Genomic DNA, 27,969 nt, shown 5'->3' on the forward strand with positions numbered 1-27,969 from the left:
CCTTGTGTGCGATGGCAAATTCCTCTCAAACAAACATTCCACTCCCTCTCATCCTCTGCTGCCTTGTGGCCTCCATCCAATAACACCTCTAATAACCATCCAAAGCAGCCAGTCAATGCCATTATCACCCAGAATGAAGACATCTATTTCGATGAGCAGAGCCCATAGAAAACACTCTTGTTGTCCAAGAGGGGGCAATAAGTTTACATCAGTGTTTGTAATGAATGCTCAAGTAGACAAACATTGTAGTTAATGGTGATTGCAGGAGGACATAGCATTCGTTGCTATAACGAGACACCTTTTTCTGGAGGAGAGAAAGGTGATAATTGAATTCTCAATCCAGACCTAAATGTGTAGAGATGATGTTAGCCTAAGTTAAGAAATAACATGAAAAGTACTATCAGTATCAGGGTTTTTCGTGGCTCAAATTGTAGCAGAGATCTTTGGCCTACGTGTGTGCTGTGTCCCCCACTGGGTCAAACAAACACGTTTTCTGTGAATTCTTTACATACATTTTATTTTGTCATTGTTTTCTTTTTCTCAAATCAAAGATAATACTAAATCACAAAATAAAAATACAGAAACTCTGTTTGAAATTAAAGTAAATATAACATAAGTGCATGTGTTGACAGTTAAACAGAAAAGTGAATCAACTCTAACTCAATGGTAGTTGAACAATTTGTTGTGTCATTTCATTGACAAATTTCACAGCCGAAGGCAGAAGTTTTTTTTAGATAACCGACAGCTTAAGGTAGGGGTGTCCTGATCTGATCTTTGAGATCGGAAATTGGTCCGATGTCAGGAAAGAAAAAGAGTATCGGATTAGATCGAACCGGATCTAAAACCTCCGATTTTACCACTCTTATACAAGCAGTCCATTCCATGCTCCACTCCAGCATTTATATCCATCAGTGCCCAGATGTTTCTACAGCTGTTGGTGCTTTGGCGACACTGAGAGGTAATGCTGGGAAACTGTTATAATAAATCTGCACATCAGAGACACATGAACAATTAGCACTGATGAACAATTAATGCCTGACAACATTTGATTTCAACAATGTAAAATAAGCAATGACTCGGAATTTACTTGTTAACCAGTTTATTAAATGAATTACTGATATTTGTGAGGACGCCTATCGGTGTTCAAATTAAGTAAATTCAAAGAACCTTTTTCAGTGAGGGACGTTGGAGGAATCCTCCGCGTCTGTGACACTAGAGACACCAGGGACGGTGGACGAATCCCCGGAACATGTAACACGTGGCTGCGACTGCGTGTCCTTTCCTGTGTATTAAAATAATCAATTGAGTAATCAAACAGGAGTCAAAATGTTTCATAACCTCTTTGATATGCTGATGTGTTTCTATTTGAATGCAAAAGATTTATTACCATACATACAACATTTACGCATTAACCTTTCTCTCATAGGGCTGAGTGTAGGTTACTGTATGAACACATTTGTTGTGAGTTATAAAAATACATGGTATTTTCCTTGGGGGTAATCAGAGTCAGCCACGTGAGAGTAGCGTCACCCATGATTGCAGCGATTCTCTTCTCGAACGGGGGAAGCCCTCTGCGCCGGTTCTTCCGCCTGTTTTGGCCACACTTTGGCGGTGGGCAGCTGTCCTCCGCTTCACATCCCCCTTAATGTCTGACCACTTCTTTTCTAGCTGAGCGTGTGTGCGCTGTTCTGACCCCCAAAACCGCTGGCTCTTTGTTTTAAGAAAAACCTGGAAATATTAGGAAAAAGTTACATTATAATCACTGGAAATTATAATTCAAATCACCGTAACACAGTGACTTAAACATCACTTTAAAATTGTTTGCTTAATCTTATTTTGAGAAATCAGACATGTTTGGTCTACTTGCTTCATGGTGTCAACATGTAAAGTAACAAAATTGCATTTTTATATCTTATCTTTCTTGAGATAAGAAAGTGCATGAGCAGTGTTGAACTGTATTGAAAAATCAAAATGATATCCTCGAGATGAAGAGTCTCAGACGCAGACTCCATAGCGAATAAATCCTGGCCCGAGCGAGAGATGAGACCGTCTGTGTGTCCGAGATAATGAGGGCCCGTTGTAAGGTTGCAAGGGCACACACAAAAGGAAGAAGCACAAAGACACTTAAAGTGATAGATGGATCCAATCACCTTTGATGGAAAGAGGCGGAAGGGGCAAAAAGAACTCCCACCATCGCAGAGAGGGCTTGTGACTCTCTGTGATCTGACAACCTCCAGTCAATTTCCAAATAATAACGCTGCACCATCGTAGACGACTATCTTCAGTCCTGTATTCAGTCACACATAATGACGTAAAGTATGAGGATACATTGTGAGGGGTGCAGGGGAAGACATCTTTTGAGCTACTGCCTTTTAATTTTGAAATACAGTGCTACATTGAAGAATAAATGCCATGAATGACGTACAATCTGAAGTACAGTATACACCAACTATAGCGCGCACACCCACTAATATTGCAGATTTTTAAGTGATTGCTTTTTGTGGGTTTTACAGCATACAGACAAATCTGAATTTAGAGTTGTACACATTCAGTGCAGTACTACTTTGTACTGTAACATTACGGGCAGCACTGAGGTCTACTGGAACAGATGCAGCATAATTAACACCAAGAAGAGGAGAAAGTGAAGGTCTCCAACTACTGCAGCTCAAGTTGTTGCAGGGCTTTTCCATGTGACAGCAGCCGCTAGCCACAAGCAAGTTTGTGGGCTAACAGGCTTCCGCACGCCGCGGACCGGTGGCGGGCTCATCCAATACGTCACCATTTCGCTTGGTGCTGCAAGGCTCGAAATAAGTGGATTCACATCTCAATTTGGGAGTCAAAAATTCACATTCATAAAAATACACTGAACCAAAGATTTTTAAGTTTTTCCGATAACTAAATCGCAGAGACAGTCCTTTAAAGCTTCGGTGAACTGGCCTTGGTTCAAAAAACAATTCGGCGCACCCAACACATGTTGGCCTCCCGATAGTACTGTGCATTATTATGGCTCGATTGCTGCCACAAGGTTGCTTGTAAAAATGACTTCCACCGGCATCAAACTCGCTACGGTGCAAGGTTGGATCCAAGAATTTTAACCCAACAGACAGTGAATGTGCTATGATGTTTCGAGAATGCAAGAAGTACATTGCTCTCTCTGTAGGAAATATGAATTGCAGTTACGCTACTTACGAAACTTTAGTGCTAATTTCATTAAGGGAGTCAGCGGTTTGTCACTGAAGAAAGATGGACTGCGTAAATATGGAATAAGCGACCAGAATCTGAAAGGACGTAGCATCGAGTATTCCGTCAATCTTACTGAAAGACAGCTTCAATCCACCCTTATCCCTATGTTAAGTTTTGAATACGATCGGATGTAGGACTGCCTGATGTTTTGCTTTTGACTTACTTACTACTTGGAAGTAGAGGCTGAGTAATTAGCCTACAGCAATCGACAATGCCGTAGTAGTAGCTGCTATTACATTCAATTCCTCCGTTATATACTTATAATCACTACTCTTACTGTCTTAAGTGTTGGTAAATTGGACACCTGTGGCAACTTTGGACACTACTCTCTCTCAGAGATTTACACGTATGTCCCTCCACATTTACAATTGTTTAAAAATAAGTCAAGACCGAGATGTCCTAATTATGCAGTTAGAGTACACTGTTAATGTTCATTGCAGTTCAGATTTTTAATTAGTTGCTTGTTCTCTATGGCAAAAATTTTTTGTTGATAGTCAAAAACAACAAATATTTGTGAAAATTAAAGCTTTTATTTGTTTTGTTTTTTTACATGGATTAATCACAGTGACCTAAAGCAAAGGAGGGGTTTATCCTGGTTATGACCAGATCTATAGGGCTAGCAGGTGGTCTTTGCCCACCCTGGACCCCACAAAACTGATATACCACTCCCTTGCTTCAGGTCCCTGTGAGATTAACCTGCAAAAAAAAATGCTCCTCAAATGAAGTCATTGACTATCAAGACTGCTCCTCAAAGAAGAAAAGTTATTTTGAGCCTTGCGTTGTGTTGGTGTGCGGGTCCACATAATTGAGACAATTAAGGAAAAGTATTGAACTAAATAAAACAAACCCAGACATTATTGAGTCTGTGGCTCACACTACACGTCAGACATTTGAGCACATACTTGCTACGAGTGATAAACCCCACAATGTTTTGCGTTTCAACATAATAGCATCGGATTATTATTTTACCATGGTGTAGATGGGAAGAGAAATTGAGTCGGTGTTATTTTAAAAGAAAAGTTGTCTAAGAATGTCTTGGAGGTAAAAAGAGTATCAGATCGAGTGATGAGGCTGAAACTTGAAATTGAGGGTGTTATGTATAATGTGATTAGTGGCTATGCCCCACAGGTAGGATGTGACCTAGAGGTGAAAGAGAAATTCTGGAAGGAGCTAGACAAAGTAGTTCTGAGCATCCCAGACAGAGAGAGAGTCGTGATTGGTGCAGATTGTAATGGACATGCTGGTGAAGGAAATAGGGGTGATGAAGAAGTGACATCCACGAAAGGAATTTGGAGGGACAGATGGTGGTAGACTTTGCAAAAAGAATGCAAATGGCTGGAGTGAACACTTTTTTCCAGAAAATGCAGGAACATAGGGTGACCTGCAAGAGCAGAGGTAGAAGCACGCAGGTGGATTACATTTTGTGCAGACGATGTAATCTGAAGAAGTTTACCGACTGTAAGGTAGTGGTTGGGGAGAGTGTGGCTAGACAGCATAGGATTATGGTGTGTAAAATGACTCCGGTAGTGGGGAGGAAGATTAGGAAGACAAAGGCAGTGGAGAGAACCATGTGGTGGAAAGTGAGAAAGGACAAGTGTTGTGCAGCATTTCGAGAAGAGGCGAGACAGGCTCTCGGTGGACAGGAGGAGCTTCCAGAAGACTGGACCACTGCAGCCAAGGTGATCAGAGAGGCAGGCAGGAGAGTACTTGGTGTATCTTCTGGCAGGAAAGGAGAGAAGGAGACTTGGTGGTGGAACCTCACAGTACAGGAAATCATACAAGGAAAAATGTTAGCTAAGAAGAAGTGGGACACTGAGAGGACCGAGGAGAGGCGAAAGGAATACATTGAGATAGGACATAGGGCAGAGGTACAGGTGGCAAAGGCCAAACAAGAGGCATATGATGACATTTATGCCAGGTTGGACACTAAAGAAGGAGAAAAGGATCTATACAGGTTGGCCAGACAGAGGGATAGAGATGGGAAGGATGTGCAGCAGGTTAGGGTAATTAAGAGATGGAAATATGTTGACTGGTGCCAGTAGTGTGCTAGATAGATGGAAAGAATACTTAGAGGAGTTGATGAATGAGGAAAATGAGAGCGAAGGGAGAGTAGAAGAGGCAAGTGTGGTGGAACAGGAAGTGGCAATGAATAGTAAGGGGAGAAAGTTAGAAAGGCATTAAAGAGGATGAAAAATGCAAAGGCAGTTGGTCCTGATGACATTCCTGTGGCGGTATGGAAGCATCTAGGAGAGGTGGCTGTGGAGATTTTGACCAGCTTGTTCAATAGAATTCTAGTACGTGAGAAGATGCCAGAGGAATGGAGGAAAACTGTGCTGGTGCCCATTTTTAAGAACAAGGGTGATGTGCAGAGCTGTGGGAACTATAGAGGAATAAAGTTGATGAGCCGCACAATGAAGTTATGGGAAAGAGTAGTGGAGGCTATACTCAGGACAGAAGTGTGTATTTGCGAGCAACAGTATGGTTTCATGCCTAGAAAGATTACCCCAGATACATGATTTGCCTTGAGGATATTGATGGAAAGGTACAGAGAAGGTCAGAAGGAGCTACATTGTGTCTTTGTAGATCTAGAGAAAGCCTATGACAGAGTACCCAGAGAGGAACTGTGGTACTGCATGCGGAAGTCTGGAGTGGCAGAGAAGTATGTTAGAATAATACAGGACATGTACGAGGCCAGCAGAACAGTGGTGAGGTGTGACAGACGAATTTAAGGTGGAGGTGGGACTGCATCAGGGATCATGAGCCCCTACCTGTTTGCAGTGGTGATGGATAGGCTGACAGATGAGGTTAGACTGGAATCCCCGTGGACCATGATGTTTGCAGATGACATTGTGATCTGCAGTGAAAGCAGGGAGCAGATGGAGGAACAGTTAGAAAGATGGAGGCATGTACTGGAAAGGAGAGAAATGAAGATTAGCCGAGGTAAGACAGAATATATGTGTATGAATGAGAGGGGTGGAGGGGAAGAGTGAGTCTACAGGGAGAAGAGATAGCAAGGGTGGAGGACTTTAAATACTTGGGGTCAACCGTCCAGAGCACTGGTGAGTGTGGTCAGGAAGTGCAGGTTGGAACAGGTGGAGGAAGGTGTCAGGTGTGTTGTCGCCATGCCATGGTTACATCAGCCATGATGTACGGATTAGAGACAGTGGCACTGAAGAGACAACAGGAAGCAGAGCAGGAGGTGGCGGAAATGAAGACGTTGAGGTTCGCTCTCGGAGTGACCAGGTTGGATAAAATTAGAAATGAGCTCATCAGACGGATAGCCAAGGTTCGATGTTTTGGAGACAAAGTTAGAGAGAGCAGACTTCAATGGTTTGGACACATCCAGAGGAGAAATAGTGAGTATATTGGTAGAAGGATGACGAGGATGGAGCTGCCAGCCAAGAGAGCAAGAAGAAGACCAAAGAGAAGGTTGATGGATGTCGTGAGGGAAGACATGAGGGCAGTTGGTTTTCGAGAGGAGGATGCAGGAGATATGCTTAGATGGAAAAGGATGACGCGCTGTGGCGACCCCTAAAGGGACAAGCCGAAAGGTAAAGAAGAAGAAGCCTGAATAACACGAAATAATACATAACACTTGGTAAGGCTGCACAATTATGGCCAAAATAATAATCACAATTATTTTGATCAATATTGTAAACATGATTATTAATCATGATTATTCCTCCAAACTTCAAACAGAATCCTTTCCTGTCTGTCTATCTTAAGATGGCTGATACTCAGAGAAAAATTCCATTCATCCAAAATTGTGTGTACATTAACTTAAATGATTTCAGCAAATGGCTGCGATATAACAAAGATTGAAAAATTTAAGGGGGTCTAAATACTCTCCGTACCCACTGTAATTCTCTGTAAATTAAGACTTGTTCCCCTCATGATATGATGACATTCTATAATTCTTGCAAAGTTTTTCTCATGAAGCTTGTTGACTTGTGCAAACACGAGAAAGTGAAAGCTATGGTGATGAACTCTAACTTGGACTGAGAGTGAGACCAAAGCTGTAAGTAGAAGGTGGTTAAGGTTTAATGCTTCCAATTGAGAATACATAGCGGCATTTAACTGCTTTGTCGACTTGTCATTTCCAAGGCAAATGTACAGTCTGAATCTCAGTTAAAGGATAAAAGATCCGGGCGATGAAATATTTATCCTATTGTGTTAAAGTCGAGCTGATGAGGAGCTGGATTTGTTTTCAGGAGATCTCATAAGGACTTGTCAATGTCACACCTCTCAAAGATCTAATTCTTGTTCTCATGAGGCCCACTTTGTGGAGAAAACGCACACGCACATGCACGTACACACCAGAAAGCCTCTCAGAATAGAGCTGTTTCATAATCTTTGCCCTCATTAGCTGCGGTATAATTAGATGCAGTGGTAGAAGAGTGTACATTGCAGCATTCTTTGGCAGGAACCTGCCATAGTTTATTATCCATAATTTACTTCCTATTTCAGCTGAAAAGATCTGCTGACACGTCCTTGTTTATTTTGCCGCTTTTGCAACCCACAACAGAAAGACTCTTCGGTCAACTCTCGTTGCTGCTGCTGAGTCACTACAGTATGAAATACATTAACGTCATCCCATTTCCTTATCCGTACACAACAAAGGTCAGTGGGAAGACAAAAGAGAATGCGGCTTTTGAGAAAGTGACATTTTGCAAGCAGCAGATGTCATTCAAAAACAATCAAAGTCCCGTTTTTATCTCCAACACCTAGAGTGAAACCTCTAAAGTGGAACGTGATCCGTTTCGTGTAGCTAAATAAAGGCCAATAATCCGATATGCAATATAAATGTCTTTTCCCTTCGCTTATAGCAAAGCAAATGATAATGACATTATTCAAAACGCATTTTGCGCTTTGTTTCCCCCGCCCCTTTCTGGGATTTGCCATTCCCCGATACGTTTTTTTTTTTCCTAGCATCAACTTCCATAAAAATAATATATAAGAATATTTTTTCATCACATATAATGTGATAAAAGTGAAATAAGTGCTTCCTCCTGGAAAGAAATGTCCACTTATGTCAAAACGTATGTAAATATGATCATTCGTGAATTAACATTTCCTTTCTTGTCATATGAAACACAATGTGAAAACAATTCATTGTATGTTGTCCGTTTCTTAGCTAGAATTAAAGTTGTAGTCGCTTTTTGAAAATAGTCGCAGGGTGGGTTTGAAAAGTCACTAACTGTTGCATTACAGCAAGATTCCTGGGATGTATGGTGTGAATAGCTCTCTTGATATCATTCCACAGCATCTACAATGGGGTTGAGGTCACAGCTTTATATACGTGTAAACTTGTATATACTGTAGCTGGAAAAGGTTACAAAAATATCTCTAAAAGTCTTGATGGTCATCAGTTCTCTGTTAAACAAATTTTTCTATAAACGGAGAAGGTTTAGCACTGTTGCTTCTTTTCCAAAGAGTGGCCGTCCTTTTAAGGTGACTGCAAGAGCATGGTGCAGACTGGTTCCACAGTACTCCTGGCAAAATATTCAGTGGACAGATGAAACCAAAGTTGAATTGTTTGTGAGGAACAAACAACGCTATGTGTGGAGGGAAAATGGCAAACAACCATTCACACCTGTGAAAAATTTTGATTGTTTGATTAACCTAACATGCATGCTTTTTGGGGAATGTCCGAGGGACCCACAGTACCCAGAGAAAACCGTGGAGAACATGCAAATTCCACGAAGAAGCCCGGAGACACCATTTGAACCCGAGAGGCAGGCATGCTAACCAACAGGCCCAATGGGGCTTATTCTAATCTATTCTCAAAAGCATTGCATGGAGCCTGTTGTTAAGTCAACTATTCATTCTTTTGGACAACATATTTGTCAATCCGTTTTTTAAGAAAGCCAAATGAACTCACGCTTAATAGTTACTGCCTGGGGGCGCTGACGCACAGGAGAGTAGGCCTACGATGCACAGAAAGAAAGAAAAACAACGCAAATGGCAGCACTGCAAGCGGCGATGAAAACATCTCTGATGCCGCTCATCAACTTAGCGAAAAGGTGAAGTGAGGTTAGTGGAGGGGGAGCAATCATTGTTACTCATCTATCCTCCCACACTCAACCCTCGTGCAAGTAAGCAGCTGTACATCGCCTAACATAAAAAAATAAAAAAATAATCACAGCTCAGACAAAGTTTCGTCAAAGAGATAGCTACTGTGCTTCCACAAACATCTCATGAATGTACCTTCTTAGGGACAGAAATAGGCTCCTTGCTAGATTCTCTGGAACAGCACTTCTCAAAATGTGGTCCCCAGACTGGGTTTTGTAATAATATGTGATAAATTAGTATGTTGTACTATTTTAAAACGTGCATACGTACCTACATCTGTGGATCAGTGCACCAGTAAAACAAACATACGAAACCAATTACTCTTTACGACCTTAGCGTTGGGCATGTGACGTATCATTCCATAAGTATGAGATCCCGACATGAATCAAGTGTATATATTTCGTAATTTTTTTTCTTCCTGTTTTCATAATGCGCTACTTTCTACAAAAATAAATGACATACATTACTGGAAAAATGACTCTTTTTTTTTTTTTTTTTTTTCTTGATAACCACTTTTTAAGATTCTATTATTATGACTTTATTCTTGTAAAATTACCCCATTTCTCATGATAGTAGAATTTTGTTCTTGTACTTTACTCCTTTAATCCAAATAATTATGACTTAATTCTTGGAAAAATAAAGAGTTTAAAGACTTTATTCTTTGAGACTTTCTAATATTGTAATATTATGACTTTATTCTCATAAAATTACTACACATTCTTTGGTGAAATTACATCTTTTTTCTTGTAAAACTAATTTATTATATATTTTTTTGCTGTTGTTAAAAATACAACTGTATTAACATAATATTTTGTTATTCTTGCGATTGCAATTTTCATACTTCCACCACATTACTGTTGATATTATCGCTGCCTTGCTCCAGGGTACCTGGAAAATTAATTTGTCTGAGTCCTTACAAATGATCTCCCGTCGCCCCTGTGAATTACAGTTTGAAAATCGATTAGTTATGTTTCGGTCTAGCACTTGAGTTCTTTCGATTTATCTAAGTAAAACGCTTCCAGACTTCCTCTTTATGTTGTTTATTCTTCAACGCCCTCTTCAGGCCCAGCAGCTTGGCCTCTTGACACTTCCTGTCGCCTTTAGACTCCTGTTGCAGTGGGCTGAGAAAACTGTGTACTTACACCTAAAAGAATTGCTCTCCATAATTGTGCAAGACACAGAGGAACAAAGTGGGCACGTATGTGAACCTAAGAACACATTCCAAAGCTTTTATTTTGTTTTGTTTTTATCCCAATGCAGAAATCCTAAGCCTCTGGATTAACACCAAACCCACTAGAAGGGTTTCCATTAACCTCAGCAACATTCAGCTTTACATATAGATGTTTGTATTGTACATTATTGGTTAACTGGATAAAGGCATTACTCTGAATAACATACCGCCTAGTTCTTAAGCCACAAAAGGTCATACAGTAGATCCTCTCAAATAAAACATAATCACTCTATGATGTGGGTCAAATTGCAAAACAGTTTTTACTATAGAATAATGCAAACAGAAATAATAGGTCCAAGGTCAAATTGTTACCTTTATAAAACCTTTACTAACTGTACCAGAAATGTTTGAATTATTTTCACACTACAATGCTGAAAAATAGATCCGCTATAGGTCCGGTGCCCGTGCCCCTCCCTTTGGGACTGGTCGGGCCGCTTCGGTCGGGCTCTGGACCTTCCTGGGTCCTGGGCGTCACTGGCATCCCCCTGGTTGGCTCCCCTGCTGGACGGGCTCGCTGACTCGCCCCCCCTCCCTCACCCACAAGGGCTCACCCTTCCTCGATGTGCCAGCTCAGCAACTCCGTACACCAGTTGACTAACATGCATGTGATATGGTGTTCATTCACTAATAAGTTCGATAGACACACTATAGCCTTGAATTACTTAAGCAACACAGGTTATACTGACTTATCACCTCACAGGTTCTTACAGGTGTTTAGACACTAAAAACAGAATCCCACCGCATCACTCGTCAATAGCACTGCCTTGCTCATTTCCCCACATCCTGTCCTTCCCTTTTCTGTCCTCTCTTATCTGTTCTTCTTGGTTAGTTATTGCATGTTCTCACCGGGTGCCCCCTCCTCACCCCCAGCCCCCCAATCTACAAATGACTGTTGTAACACTACAACATGTGTTCATTGTGTTCAAATATCTAGACTCTCTCACTATTGTTCTGCTGTGGTTCCCACCCTTAGTCCACTTGTCCACTCTGTCTGTCCCCTAAAACATTTTCTGTCCATCAACATTTTCAATAAACATCAGAATAACACAAAATAAATAAATATAAGTAGAGGGAGTATTTCAAACTCCCCTGTTGCACAGCAAAACTGTTCCAGCAAAAAGGCATACAGATCCACCATTCTGCAAGGCCATGCAGCTGAACAGGACAGGTTTTAAAAAAAACAAACAAAGAAAAATATCTCCGGGATCCCTCATTTGGACAGGGCATATAAAGCAGGAATTGTTCCAATTGGGTCAGAGCCCGGAAACAGTTGCCTTACGACTATTTCACACAGATATCTTGGCTCGGCAACCATCCCACTCACCACTTTTGTTTCTTTGGAACAAAACCTTGTGGATGCCAGCTCAGACTTAGTCACGCTGTGGGTTTGTGGGCACGCATGCAACTTCACATTGGGAAGCTGGGATGAAATGCAAGCAGCCACCCCAAAGGTGAATCCAGTCATCATCATCATCAATCAGCATTTGGACCCAGAACACCTACAGAAGCCAGAGTGACCGGAGTTCTGCAGTTATTGTGGCTTATTTGAGGTGCATATTCGACTGTGAGTAATGTGTTCGCAATCAGACAGTCAGTTGGTGGTGTCTTTGAGTCAGCCGTTGAAATTAGGTACAAGTTGTACACAGAGCTTGTGAAAGGATGAACTAAAACTAAATACAGTGGTGCCTTGAGATAGGAGTGACTCAACTTGTGAGTTTTTCGAGATATGAGCCGTTGTCCTACTGATCGAGCGCAGACTTGAGATACGAGCTCTGTATGGTGGCAGTGAACGCAACTCATCTCTTCAAAAAGGAAGTTTCAAGCAGTTTAGTGCCACTCCCAGTTGAAGTTTACTGACAAACTAAACATAAAACAAAGATAATTACAGCTTGTGCATTTAAAACAACCGCATACTGTAGTTTAGTGGTTTCAATTAGCTAGCTTGATGCCAACACTAAATAACATCTGTGTTGCTGCTCTATAACCCTTTATACAATGGATTGAACACAAAAGTGTAGCAACACATGAAGACAAACAACATAACAGTACACACAGTCGTATAATTTATCTTCTGTACAGAACAATCAATATTAGTGTCATACTGATGAGCTGAGAGGAGTTGAGACGCCTCACTCAACAGTATAGTATACTGTATAGTGATGCACCGAAATGAAAATTGTTGGCCGAAACCATCCGTCCATTTACCACTTCTCCTCACTAGGATCACAGATGTGCTGGCACCTAACTCAGCTGACTTTGGGCAAGAGGCGGGATACACCCTGACAAACAACCATTTTCACTCACGTTCACACCTACGGGCAATTTAAAGTCTTCAATTAACCTACATACAGACCTACATACAATTAACCTTATATTTCAGATGAGTAATTAATTATTCAAGGTTTATGGCTTTATTTTGGATGCTTCCTGGACGCTTCCTGTATTTTCATGGGTTTGCGCTTTCATTTTGAAGAATGGTGAATATGACGTTGTCACGTCTCTCTTACAGTTTGCGTTCCGTCTGCTTGAGAGGCATATAACTGGCTGCAGTGTTTCGGTCATTTTGTTTCGGTAACAAAAGTCTTTCAGTACGAAACAGAAAATGCACTTTTAGGCCATTTTTGGCCAAAAATATTCAGTGGCCAAAAATTCGGTGGGTCACCAGTAGAATAATCTGTCTGTCTGTCTTATACTGCCGAATTGTATCGAACCGTTCCTCCCTTAAAGATATTATTTTGAGTCAAATCGCAACCCGTGTATCTATATATGTATCGAATTGGCCTCGTGCCAGACATTCCCAACCTTAATGTCCATGCAATATTGATAGGGTGTGTGGACCACGATAGTCCCACAACATCCAAAGCTATTCAGAACTCCAGGGAGATCTCATGCCCTTCCGGGGCACCGAGGCCCTGTTTTCAAGGAGCTTTTTGCACTACATAGTCACACATTCTGCCACAAGTCTGTTGTAGGCTGTTCCTGTTACAGTGGGACAAGATTAAAAATAATCATTAAAATTAAATTATAGGCACAAGATGGGGCCAGCGAGGGATGAATTTTCAAAAGATCAAAGTAGTAATATTCTGCTGTCAGGTCACACAATAGTTTTTTTTTTTTTTTTTTGGAACTGCAAACGCCACCTTTAAGATTTAATAATGACTTACTCCCACCTCTGGTTCAGACAAACTGAAAATCACAAAATAGTGTACAGTTTGGCTCTGTGCCGTTCCACTTAAGTTCTGTGAGTGGCAGAACTGCATTCCATCCATCCATCCATTTTCTGAGCCACTTCTCCTCACTAGGGTCGCGGGCGTGCTGGAGCCTATCCCAGCTGCCATCGGGCAGGAGGCGGGGTACACCCTGAACTGGTTGCCAGCCAATCGCAGGGCACATAGAAACAAACAACCATTCGCACTCACACTCATGCCTACGGGCAATTTAGAGTCTCCAATTAATGCATGTTTTGGGGATGTGGGAGGAAACTGGAGTGCCCGGAGAAAACCCACGCAGGCACGGGGAGAACATGCAAACTCCACACAGGCGGGGCCAGGGATTGAACCCGAGTCCTCAGAACTGTGAGGCTGACGCTCTAACCAGTCTTCCACCGTCCCGCCCGTATTGCATTCCATCTTGCCTCAATTGCAACAAGACACAATTTTGCCATCAGTTACTTGCGATCGACCAAATTCTTAATAATAATTTTTTTTCTGGCTTATTTCAAGATAATATCAAGCTATAGGACACTATAGATATTTTTTTGTTGATTTACTTTAGGAGTCTATGTAACTGTATTTTGTTAGATCCCAGCATAAACATGAGTCTGGGATCTGGATATGAAAAATGTACTTTTTAATAGCATGCATACAAATTATCTGGTGTCCCTGGCCACCCATCAACGTGAAATTACACAGCCAAGTAATTTTTTTTATGAGCTGCACATTTCTGAAAAGGTGTCGACTCAATGTGCGACATGCACAGATCCATCCGCACACTAAATATCAAGTATAATTCTGCAGCTTGGTGACATAGTGCTGCATCCGACAGTGAACATGTAATCCCTGCTTTACTGTCATAAACAAGGTTAACAACAAAGCAACAACATTCTTCCGCACTGTTCCTTCCTCCTTATCTTTCTGAACTTTCCCACCATGCTGACGCAGAGAATAATTTGTTTTCTTCATTTCATCAAGTTCAAAGATTCCTCTCGGCCTACATTCCCGTATTTACATCATGATGATATTGATGTTGTTGAAGCATGCAACATTTCTTTCACAGTCAAACTAACATCGACCTACATTATATAGTCAAAGGTTTAGCGAACAAAGCAGACCAACTTACATTACATCAGAAACAGCTGCAGTAAAGCTGAGAGGCACAATGAGCCACGAATCTGAGACAGACCATTCTCCAACATTATATAGGCAGACTGGCTTCAGAAAGGAATTTATCAGAATCTATTTGATACTGTTTGATGTGTCAGATTTTTGCTTTCCATTTCATCATGCTCATTTCCGCCCATGGAATCACTTTTAAAGCCACGTTGGGTCTCCAAACTTAAAGGGAGTTACCTGACTTTACCTCACTGCTGATTCAAGGGCGTGTTGTAACCAGCAGATAAAAGTCTGACAACTGAAGTAAAAACTCCCATTATGCCTTTTTGATTGTGTCTGGAATGACCACAACACTCATTCCACATACGGCACCATGCTGTTCTAGGAAACGATAATTGTAAACTCTGAAATAGTCACTATTCGGTTTGTGACTCAGAAAGCGAGAAAGCAAAACATCGTTAGAAAAATCAAAGATTCTATGCGAGTGCTTTAGAGTCTTCCCAGTCTTGCTAAAATCACGACTAGTCTGCTGAACTCCACAGACATTCATGTGAAGAGTTTAAGAACAGCACTGCATGAGGGATATACTGCACTGCAAGCAAAAATCACAACAACAAAAATGCATTGGAGTAATACACTGAAAAACAAGTAGGTCCAGAAAGTACGAGCATTGATTCAATTTGGAGGTACAGTATATGCTCTCTGACAGTGTCAACTACAACAGAGCATCATTTTCATTGTATATCCACGGGAAAGGATAAATTAGATTTCCATTATGTCTTATATTGTAAGGGCCTGATTTACCAAAATCTTAAATAATGGGTAAAAAAACTATACTATTCAGCTTCTGTCAAAACGATTGATGCCCGTAAGTGACCTCATCGTGTGGTGCTGGAAGTGATTGTGTTTGTCGGAAGTGTACCAGAAGTGATGTCATCACATGGTGCCGGTAATGTATCGGAAGGGGCCGCCATTGTTTGTTGCTGGAAGTGGGTCGTAAATGACGTCATCACGTGGTGCCGGAAGTGGATAGCGAAAGTGACCACCACTTTTACAACTGTTGCCAACAGCGAGTGAACATATTTGAGTGAACACGCAATTTAGCACCCATAAAAAACTATTCTGTTCAGCTTCTGTCAAAATAATGGATGGCCGGAAGTGATGTCATCACGTGGCGCCGGTAATGTACCGGAAGGGGGCGCCATTGTTTGTTGCTGGAAATGGACCGGAAGTTGCGTTGTTGCCGGGAATCTAAACCGGAAATCGGAGGTGACATTTGCGGATGTGACGCCATCGGTTGTTGTTGCCACAAGTGTGGAAGGTGTGACCGGAAATCAGAAAGGATCATCACTTCCGGCCATCCATTATTTATTATTTATTATTTTATTATCAAACCTCTTAGGTTGTGTCTGCCATCTTGATTCTGGGACCTCCAGTCCATATTTGGTACAGATGTTCCGGTACATTATTCCTGCTATCTGGTTATGCCTTGTATGCCTTGCCTGCCTGCATCTTACACCCTGCTGTGATGTGCTGCTATGTCTCTGGGGCATCTTTGCACATCTGAGGTCCTGTGTGATGTGGTAGACCCTGGCCTCTATTGATCTTGTGTTTAGAGCCTGTTCTTGTGCTGCCATGTTTAGTGCCTCCATGCTGTCTTTCAGTCCAGCCTTTTCCAGCCACTGGTACGCTTTCTCTATGTCAGCCACTTCTTCAATTTGTCTGTGGTAACTGCCATGCAGGGGCTTCTCTTTACATGACAGCCCATCTGGCTCCTTCTCCGTACTGGGCTTCTGTTGCCTGAGGTATTCATTTATTAGTTCGTACCTAGGGCCATCTTCTTGATGTATAATTGGAGACCTGTTGTTTCGTCCTGGATCATTCCTGTGACGCTCGCTCGTCCAACCTCCTCCCACCATTTCCGTTTTGTGTACAGCCTCTGGACTTGGCGTGAAACCCTCCGTGCATTATAAGGAGCTTTGTTGTTTTGATGTCAGTGGTTTGCACCTCTTCTAGTGGCCAGGGTATCATTCCATCAACACCTATGCCCTGCTAGTAGTCTGACTACTAGCAGGGCATAGGTGTTAATACCAATGCCTTTCTGTGCTCTGCTCATGTATTGATCCATATATCTACTCATTTTAGCTGCTATGATAGGAGCTTCAATGTGGTGCTGAGGCAGGTTATAGGCCGGGGGTCCTTTATGCTGAGGACTTTCCAACCTTGTGTTACCCATTCTGGGTGGGTCCCCAACTTTAGGAGCTTGTTAATTTTTGCTGCTGGGCGTTCATGGAGAGTAGTTATCTTATTTAGCCAGTAGGTGTGAATCACATGCTGGTGCTGTCCAGCTCTTCATCTTAGACACTCTTGCTTTGATATATGCCACTTGCACAATTATGACCACTTGTTCTGGGAGGTTACTGTGCTCTGCTTGTAAATCTGCCAGCCATTGTTGGGGAACATCATTTTTATTCTCCTGGCCTCTACCTCTCTCATGTAGATTTTCAGATGGGTAGCTAAGGCAGCAAGTCTTTGCTTGGTAATCTCAAGTGCCTTGGCTGTTGAAATCTTGCTGTATTTCTTGGACAGTTCTTGCTCAAGTTACACCTTACACCTTTGCTTTGCCCTGTTAGGAGGCTAACTTCTCTCTTGTTTTTCCTCGAGCCTTCTCTTCAATGGAAGTTTTCCTTGCTCCTTCTGTTTGTTTATTTTGTAACCTAGCATCGCTAGGATAACTGATACTTCTGCATTTCTCAGCCGATTGGTCTCTGGGATTTTTTTATTTTTTTTTTGGTAGGGATGCTTAGCAGTCCGGAGTTGATGTCATCCAATGGGGATTCTGGTAGTACTTCTTTCTTTAGCCTTGGCAAGCACGAGGTAGTTGAGTTCTACAAGGACTTGATGATCTTCTCTCTCATCTATGTCTATGTTTGGGGGTAATGGTGAAATCACCCCACAGTGATCCCGTGTCCTGGCTCCCCTCTTTTCATAGCATCTTTGGACCACAGATAAGGTACATAACACCTATCTCCAACTGTGACAGCAAGTTCCTGTTGCTGAGATTCAAACACTGAGCCCATAGTTGCTTCTTACTCAATGTGGATTTTGGGTTTTTAAGAGTCCTTACCACCCACACTCTCTGCATCTATCTCCTTTTAGCAGGGTCCTCGTTTTCCACCCTGCTCCATGAATGTCTTGCTCTTGTTCCAGTAGCCAGTTTCTCAACAGAGTGTCCTGGTTCTCCAACACCTGACGCGGACCTTGTTGACCCGGGCGACGTCCGAGCCGGTAGGACTCTATCATTATGTGTATCGCTCATCCGAGGTACCGGCGCATACTGTGAAGCGTCTTGCCCCCGTGATTCATAATCACAATACATACATTACGTAGGAGTCATTTTGAGACAAAACATGGCTCAGGCTATTAAATATTTTATAAGTAAGTCATATAAATATTTGTTTTTACTTTCAACCCCTCAAAATGTTCAGTGGCATCAGACCTATCCATAGATATGTAGTTTATATTTATTTAAATTTTTGAGGACCTCTATGGGCAATAAAAGCAGTATTGCGTTGACCATAACTCTCTCTCTCTCTCTCTCTCTCTCTCTCTCTCTCTCTCTCTCTCTCTCTCTCTCTCTCTCTCTCTCTCTCTCTATATATATATATATATATATATATATATATATTCTGAGCCGCTTCTCCTCACTAGGGTTGACAGCTGCTGGAGCCTATCCCAGCTGTCATCGGGCAGGAGGCGGGGTACATCCTGAACTGGTTGCCAGCCAATCGCAGGGCACATAGAAACAAACAACCATTCGCACTCACAGTCATGCCTATGGGCAATTTAGAGTCTCCAATTAATGCATGTTTTTGGGATGTGGGAGGAAACCGGAGTGCCCGGAGAAAACCCACGCAGGCACGGGGAGAACATGCAAACTCCACACAGGCGGGGAGTGTAGTGGTACACTCACCTGACTTTGGTGCAGGCAGCGTGGTTTCAGTTCCCATTCAGTGACGGTGTGAATGTGGGTGTGAATGGTTGTCCGTGTCTATATGTGCCCTGCGAGTGACTGGTGACCAGTACAGGGTGTAGTCCGCCTTTCGCCCGAAGTCAGCTGGGATAGGCTCCAGCGCCCCGCGACCCTAACCAGGATAAGCGGTGTTGAAAATGGATGGATATATATATATATATAGAGAGAGAGAGTCAAGTGGTGGCATAATGTAATAGCTTCTAAAAGACTGCTTTAAAACTCTTTGACAAAGATTAGGTGAAATCAAGAAGAGTGTTGCAACGACCTCAGGGAAAGAGCCCTTAACCTCTCGCCTCAACACCTTTACCTAATCTTAATACAAATTTTGAAGAAGAAGCTCGTCAGAGGAATACTCGACCTGATAAATCAAATATTCCTTTTGAATTGGATTTTATTTTTAACACGTTTTGAATTTGGTGCATAGTAACTGGTTAAATTAAAGTCCCAACTTTATTCTCTCAACACGCTTCAATTATTCACGCTCATCTCATGAGTTCAGCCCTTCACGCTTTTCCCTGTCATGTTATGTATGCTTGCATTTTATTTTTGTAGTAAAGTCCCTCTGCATTAGTCCCCAAATTCCCAAGTTTACATTTAGTGTTCTCTATATTAAATATCCTATTGTGTTTTTTGTGCGTGTTTGAGTCAAGATATTGGCCTCTGTAATCGAGAACTAATTCTATGTATAACTGTGGCAACACCTTCAGAAAAAGTTTGATCCATTACGTTTTTCGTCTTGTTGTCCTGCTGTAAGCTAATCAACGATGTGGTGCCCCATTTTTATACTAACTCAACAGTGTTTATTGTAACATTTGTGCCGTTTCACTTGAAACGGATCCCGGGTGACGAATGTGAACGCAAGTGTTATGCTCCGACCCCTTAACAAATGAATTACGTTTTTATTTCACTCCAATATACGCTTCAGCAATCAAGCATCAAGTCCAGCGTTTTAAAAAACCTACTGAAACATTTGCTTCTCTGAATGCTCACTGACTGACTGATTCACTCGGTTTAATTTAAGTCAGTGTTGGTCCTGAGGCACTTACAAAATATTTGCATTGTTTTGTGGAAGTTATCGGCCGTTTGGTTCCCTCTGTCAAGTTTTGGGTTTTTCGTAGTGGTGTTGGAGGCAAAAAGGTGGTAAGACCCAAGGGCAGGAATCTCAAAAGAAAGCATTTTATCTTATTCAAAGGGAAGGTATTCATTGTGTTCCAAGAACATAAGGTACAATAATACCTCACTGGGAAAGGAAAAATTACTGTACCCCAATTTATATAATCTTGCTCTTGAATGAATAACTTAAAACAAAAAACAAAACTCGTGATAAACTTATTTCTTAATAAGCACTTTCAAAGTCCTCTTCCTGCTGAAGCCCATGCCATTTTCCGAAAGTGACAGAAAAACATAATATAACCTGCCATACCAGTGATAATGAACATTTTACGCATACAGAGTACGTTAAAAAAATAATATATTTGACACTTTACATCAGGAACTTACTTGGTCAAATACTGCTTTGTAGTAGTCAGTCATAGTCATTGACAAGAGCCAAAAAGACGCAAAAATGCATCGCATACAGCTGCCTGTGATTATGCACATGGCCAGCAGGTGGTTTCATGTGCACATGAAGCATCGAGAAATGAAACATTACTCGAACCAATGGCTGAAGTGTTACGATGCTTCATGAAGCTTCATCTCGCCATCAATACTAAATACTAAATTAACAACAGTCTCAAAAAACCAGGTACAAAGTAACAAAGAAAATCTTGGGGTAAACTCACGACATAAAACAACATGACAAGAGAAACGTGACAAAGGAGCAGAAAACAACATCGACATTCGACAATGAACCATCAAGGACTGAAAGAAACCAGGGAAAAAAATACAAGCAAACTGAAGAGAAAAAGAGAACACCTGGACAAGACACGAGTGGCTGGAGGGAGCTGATAGGTTGACACAAGGTAGAGGCAGTCGAGAACAGGTGGAGAAAACAACCAAATGAGCACACAAGACATGAACAACATGGGACACATGAAAACATGAAACAAAACTAAATATAATCTAAACTAAAACACAGACCATGACACCCTCTCTTTTGGACTTTTGTGCTCCCTTTGCTTCACAATATGCTGACTCCCCTGCAGGCAATTGCTCTGCACCCACTGATATTCTCTCTGCTGCACTGTGGCCAGCAGCCAGCGAGGGTGAATTAATTTAGATAAACAAACAAACAAAAAAAGGATGCCACTGCCTCAAATAAGTCTTAATTGTTCCTTAGATGGAGCATTTTATTTGTCTGCCTCTTTAATTATGTGTCTGTTAATCAAGTGTTGTTGTTTTTTAGTGTATGCCTTTGACTGTGTGTCAGAGTGAGTTTGGGAAGTTGATTAGAGTCCTGAACTGGGAAGATTGATTTTGGAGCCGTGGCATTACAGCGCTAGACTTTGCTGATTGGCCATTCGCTGGGCTGAACGTTCCCTCGGGTGCTGGGGGAGGGGGTTATCCTTGGTGCTGAGGGCAGCCATTTTAAGCCACCGTCGCTTGTAAACCCCTCAGCTGAGGGAGAGAGTGGCGCAATCGACTCTTTGATTCACAATGACTAAACATTCAATAGCGAAGTATGTCGTAAAAGGACAGCTGGAGGGGGTAAAAGTCTAGGTATGATTAGGGGGGACATTTTCAGTATGATGCCTAAAAGTCTTTAAAAAGTTGCTGCAAAGTGAAACCTTTACCTTTCATCACTTTCGCTGGGAGAAAAGTAATGTAAGGCATCCATATAATCCGGGGGTGTCAAACACGTGACTGCGATACCATATAAATGTACAGTGGTGCCTTGAGATGCAAGCTTAATGTGTTCATTCACCACGCTTGGGACCCAAAATACTCATATTGCAAATCATCTTTTGCCACTGATATGATTTAAAATGCCATTGCCATAATCCATTCTAGACTCCCTGCAGAAATAGATGTAAAACTGAGCAAATTGCAATGTGTTTTTTAATAATAAAACTGTATAATATTGCACTTTTATAAAAACATACATTAACGTCATAATTAAGTCATTCCCTGCTAATGCCGTCCAAAGACGTCATTAAAAATTGAGGTATTCCATGTCCAAAGATGTCAATGGCATTTTTTAACGGGGATGGTTGGGGGAGGTTTGTGTGTGATCGTCAAGCCTCTGGATAACTGCAACGAGGAATGGCACCCTGTAGCTACCTTGAGGTGCAAGTCCCTGCCTCAGAAGAAGAAGAAGGAGGAGGAGGGGTGTAGGAGACAATGAGAAGAGGCAAGCATAATGGCGGAAAAGAGAGAAGACAAAATGAAAAAAATCTTTAAAAAAGGTGTCATTTTTCGTTTCTATTCCACGTCTTACTCACAGGTCATAGTTTGCTTCCAGTTTTAGATATTTGAGTGTTTCTTTGTTACTTTCATTTGATTGTTATCTGTTGTGGGACTTCGTTCAGTTTTCCCTTTTTGAAGATTAAATATTATTATTTTGAGATTCCCGCACTCCTGCCTTGCCTCCCTGCTTCCCTGCAATTGGCTCCACCATGTTCTTGCCTTGCGTTACTCGCCTTCGCCCTAATCACGTACGTGACAAGATGTGGGTCAAACCTTGCTAGATTTTATGCCCAAGTTAATAAAAACCTGGAATATTGAGCGTACGGTAGAGGAGGAGGATGAGGAGGAAGAAAGTGCAGGTGTGGGAGCCCCATTCGTCCATGCATTTTTGTCTAATGTAAATACAGAGTTATACTTATAAATAAATAAATTTTCTGTAAAACGTACTTTCTCAGTGTTGTTTTGTGTTCAGATGTTTGAGATTTTCACAAAAGAAAAATAATATTGGTGTCAAAGGCGGCACGGTGGCGTCAGCCTCACAGTTCTGAGGTGCAGGGTTCAATCCCCGTCCCCGCCTGTGTGGAGTTTGCATGTTCTCCCCGTGCCTGCGTGGGTTTTCTCCGGGCACTCCGGTTTCCTCCCACATCCCAAAAACATGCATTAATTGGAGACTCTAAATTGCCCGTAGGCATGACTGTGAGTGCGAATGGTTGTTAGTTTCTATGTGCCCTGCGATTGGCTGGCAACCAGTTCAGGGTGTACCCCGCCTCCTGCCCGATGACAGCTGGGATAGGCTCCAGCACGCCCGCGACCCGAGTGAGGAGAAGCGGCTCAGAAAATGGATGGATGGATATTGGTGTCAAAGTCATTGTTCTGCTTGATCTGTCTGCTTTCACAAAAAGGCTGTTTTGTAATTTTTTTCCCCCTTCAGAAACAGATTTGGCTGAAACTAGCCTATATTTGACTGTCATAGTACACAATATTCTGTGGGGCTTGAAAAATCAGTGAAATTGCTCATAAATGCCTGGCAGTCTGGGGGTTCCCTGCTCAGGGAACTGCTGGCACTGAATGAGTTCAATAGAATGTAATGAAATTAAACAGTTTTTGCCACACATTTTGCCTCAATTCAATGGGCATTGTGCTGCTCCTCTTGGTGTGAGCAGCTTGGCTACCTGGAGGAAGTATAATAAAGACATACACATATACAGTATATGGAGACGGTCACCAGTTTATGAGGGGCCGTTAGGGACATTATTCAGGATTAGCGTTCACACTTAATATTCAAATGCTTTCACACACATAAACTACTGAAAGGCTCTCATGAAGACTAGTCAAATGCGCTCATAAACACTAGTCCAATGCTGTTATAAACAGTAGTCAAACACTCTCATATGCACGACTGAATGTCTTGTTCTCATAAACACTACTCAAACGTACTCATACACGCTCATCAAATGCTCTCATAAACACTAATCAAACGACATCATGTCCCACTGGGATTTTCAAATTACCAGTAATTTCATTCTCTGATTCGACACATATTACTCCTCCCTCTGGGACTTGGGATATCTGTTTATGGCGAAAACACACTACAAATTAACAGTGAGGGAAATTAGTCGCAAATTGGAAGAAGTAATAGTACTGCACAAAAGCAATAGAAAAATATTCTGACTCTTCCTTAAAGATGCATACATAATCATAACAATAACAACATATAAGAAATATAATATTATATCATATTATTAAAGGCCTGTACCTAGCCAATAATAAATTGTTATTTAATGGTATGTGCATCTTTTTGTATGGAGAAAGAAGCCTAATATTCCACACGAACAAGCGTGCCCTCAATCATGAAGACACACGGCTGGCTAAACAAAAAAAAAGATTGCTAAAAGTTCCCTCCTCGTGACGCCGCTGCTTTTTGTATCTTTATATGCAAGTGTGTGTGTCTGCGTGTGTGTGTGTGTGTGTCTGTGTGTATGTGTCTGTCTGTGGATGTGTGCGCTGCGCGTCAGCAAAACGAGCCAAGTGAACGACTACATCAGCACAACGCAGTCAAACAGCGATGATGGCGTCATGGCGCAATCAATCACAGCTGCTGACTTTGTCGACTGCTTGCACCAGTTGAGTGCCAGCTTTTAAAAATTCTCTAATGAGTGTGCAAAGTGCAAAACCGGGTCAGTGACTATTGGATGTGGCCTGTCAATCAAGTGCACATCCCTGAAGCACACAAACACAAGATTGCTAATATTTCATAGCCCAACTGCTTTGACGACTGACGTTTACAGTTAAACCACACGGGATGAAATAATTAGACCTGTGTATTTTATCTTCTTATATACCATATACTGTCTGCTTCATTTTTCAAGGGGCCGAGGAACATAAAGAGGGAGCAGAGTGTGTTTGCTTGTGTGACAAGCACTGACAGTTGTGTATTAAACAGTCTTGCGCTATGGTTCTAAAACTGAGTTGTTTTTTCCATCCATCCATTTTCTATACTGCTTATGCTTATTGGTATAAGTACCTAAACGTAAACAAGCACACCTTTCTCAGTACACTTCTCTAAAGACTCTTAACTGATGCCGATTGTGGTCCATGAAAGCAACAACTTTGTATGTGTGTGTGCATGTATATTGGTATATTGGGCGCACACACAGACACACACATGCGGCCACACACACACACACACACACACAGCATTGCTCCCACCATCGTAATTTTGATGCGAAGAGTGAGAAAAGGTGACAAGATTACGCAGCTGTTTAACTAGCAAAGCTGTGAGTGATTGACGGGGGGAGAAGCACATACGTGACGTCAGCCGTGCGGCGCGTTAAACCAGCTCACAGCCCGGACTACAGATCAAGTTGAAAGTTTTCACTTTTTATTGTAAATGTTATTTAAGCTAAGTATTTTAAGTCCTTCAGTGAGTCAGCCCTTATTGTATGACAATTTATGACCACAAACTTCGGTATGAATAATTAACCCACAATGCATTGCACGCTTAACACGCCCGTAAAACTGTATTCTTAAAGTGTAAATAAGAGTAACAACATTCAAATACACTTTTTACTAAGGAAAATAACTTAACCAGTGTGGTGACATTGAAATCGTGCATTTCTTTGCATATTTATGGCACTGTACCGTCACTGTGCATTGTATAATAAACAATCACTTCGTTGTGTTCGTTGAACAATGAGTGGTTTGTGTGATTGGTATTATATTTGTGAACTGCTAGACTGGTCTTTGTACAAGTCACCAGCCTTAAATTTGATCTTTGCGATAGTGATGGGCAGTTCTTTTGAGTGTACTGAGTCATTTGAATCAGTTCTTTAAAAATGTTCATTCAAAAGATTTGTTCACTGAATTGTTCAGTTCTTTTTCACAAAAATCATTCAAGTGCTTCCTCATTCCGTTAATGATCCATCTCTGAGGTTGTGACTCATGAACGTGTGTAGCGAGCTCAGCTACTGAACATCCTTCCACGTCACCTGACCTCCAGCTAGGCTCTCCCCCCTGCAATCGGCACTCATCACTGCCTGAGCACCTGTTCCCAATCAGCACTCTACACTGCTTGCATTTAAGCCTGGCAGATCCAGGAAGTCAGGGCCAGAGCATTAAAACGTTATTGTGGTACACAGGCCGACCCTCGCATTCTTATACATTGTCCAGTCAAACATCATACGATTACCATTACACGTTACAAAGTAATGCTAAATTGCGAAAATATATCAGAGTCTGAATCAGAATCATCTTTATTTGCTAAGTATGTCCAAAAAAACACACAAGGAATTTGTCTCCGGTAGTTGGAGCCGCTCTAGTATGACAACAGACAGTCAATTTACAGAACACTTTGGAGACAGAAAGACATTGACAAAAAAAAACAGTCACTGAGCAGTAAAGGGTTGCTAGTTATCTGGTAATGCCGGTACATTTTTTAATTTATTTTTTTTGACAATTGTGCAAAAAGATGTCTAGCACTTCAAGCAGTTCGAATGACTAATATTGCAATAGTCCGGTGCAATGACCATTGTGCAAAGGGCGCTGAGACTTCAAGGAGTGTATGTGGTTTAAAGTGACGAGTAGTGCGATAATTTGGGACAATGTTGGTTGTTCAAATGTTGCAGATACTCCTCAATCAGTGTGCAAATGGAGCAGATGCTACTCTGGCATGAGTGGCCACTATATGCAAATAGTGCAGCATGGCGAGACAACTACAGTGAGTGCACGAGTAATACATAATTGGCCCCACAGAAATGTGACAACGAACTCAAGTCAAAAAATTGCCAGCTTGTTGTAATGGAATTATAGGTTAGCTGTTTAAGAAGTTGATTGCAAGAGGGAAGAAGCTGTTGGAATGTCTGCTAGTTCGAGTTTGCATTGATCGTTAACGCCTACCTGAGGGAAGGAGCTGGAAGAGCTGGTGACCAGGATGTGGAGGGTCCGAGAGGATTTTGCATGCCCTTGTCTTAGTTCTGGCAGCGTGCAAGTCCTCAATGGTGGGTATGGGGGTACCGACAATCCTTTCAGCAGTTTTGATTGTCCGTTGCAGTCGGAGTTTGTCCTTTTTTGTAGCAGCACCAATTTGTGGATCTGAAAAACGTGTTAATCACAGATATATTTGTGTAAATAGTTTTGAGACAAATTTCTCCCCATATCTTCCTTTATTCCAGGGTTTCCTGTCTGAAGCATAAAAACCAATAGAGGTCAATTTGGTACAAAAGTAAGTTGTAGTAGCGCAAAAAAAATCATAGAACCACAAAAAAAAATGTGTTGCTCCAGAAAAGAAATTTGTAGCACCACAAAAGAAATCCATAGCTCCAAAAAGAAAATTGGTAGCACCAATTTGTTGTCGTAGCTGCCACTAGGGGTCACTGGTGTTTTTGCTCTTGTTGTGCTGACATCAATCACCTTTGCACCCAACATCTCGCTGTAAGTCCATTTCCATTTCCTACACCGCTTATCCTCACTAGGGTCACCTGTATGCTGGAGCCTATCCCTGCTAACTGCGGGCAATACGCGGGGTACACCCTGAATTTGGTCAATCGCAAGGCACATATAAGCAAACAACCATTCGCACTCAAATTCACACCTACGGGCAATTTAGAGTCTTCAATTAACCTGCCATGCATGTTTTGGGGATGTGGAAGGAAATCGGAGTGCCTGGAGAAAAAAACATGCAGGCACGGGGAGAACATGCAAATGCCACACAGGAGAGGCCTGATTTGAACCCAGATCAGAACTGTGAAGCGGATGTGCTAACCAGTCGTTCACCGTGGCACCCTCACTGTAAGTGTAGTGCAAAAGTGATTCGTACTTGTAGGATTAGGGGTGCAATGACCTTTTTGACCAAAAGCTCATTTTGAGAAGGTCTTGGCGTTCTGAAGCTCATCCTCATTGATCCATTTGGACGCCGGTCAATGTGAACATGCACACAAGGAAGAACTACGAAACACCCGTCCTCCACATTTTGAAGCCCAAGCTAGATTATCTGCCCCACCATTATACTTTAGGCTGTTGGACTTGAACACGTATATTTTAACCCTCATTTTTGGCACGACTTACAATGACATATCTCCCGCTCCATGAAGTACAGCTAACCAACTAGTTACCTGTGTGTATGTTGCTTACTTTGGAGCACACAACCTATGTGGATGGCCAGATAGCAAGCAAAAAGTACAGATTGATGTTTGTGCTTAGTTTTGTTTTGCTCTCAT

General features: G+C 41.8%; 1 long non-coding RNA gene across 1 annotated transcript; it reads right to left on the minus strand.

Annotated features, from left to right (window-relative positions):
• Positions 1 to 1,491: 1,491 nt before the first annotated feature.
• On the minus strand, positions 1,492 to 27,170 carry LOC133484326 (uncharacterized). Its single transcript, XR_009790367.1, has 3 exons — positions 26,651 to 27,170; positions 2,151 to 2,287; positions 1,492 to 1,728 (listed from the first exon to the last, which is right to left on the minus strand). It is a non-coding gene; the product is annotated as an uncharacterized LOC133484326 (long non-coding RNA).
• Positions 27,171 to 27,969: the final 799 nt, after the last annotated feature.

Source organism: Phyllopteryx taeniolatus, chromosome 10 (genome assembly GCF_024500385.1).
Source record: "Phyllopteryx taeniolatus isolate TA_2022b chromosome 10, UOR_Ptae_1.2, whole genome shotgun sequence".
Taxonomy (NCBI): Eukaryota; Metazoa; Chordata; class Actinopteri; order Syngnathiformes; family Syngnathidae; genus Phyllopteryx; species Phyllopteryx taeniolatus.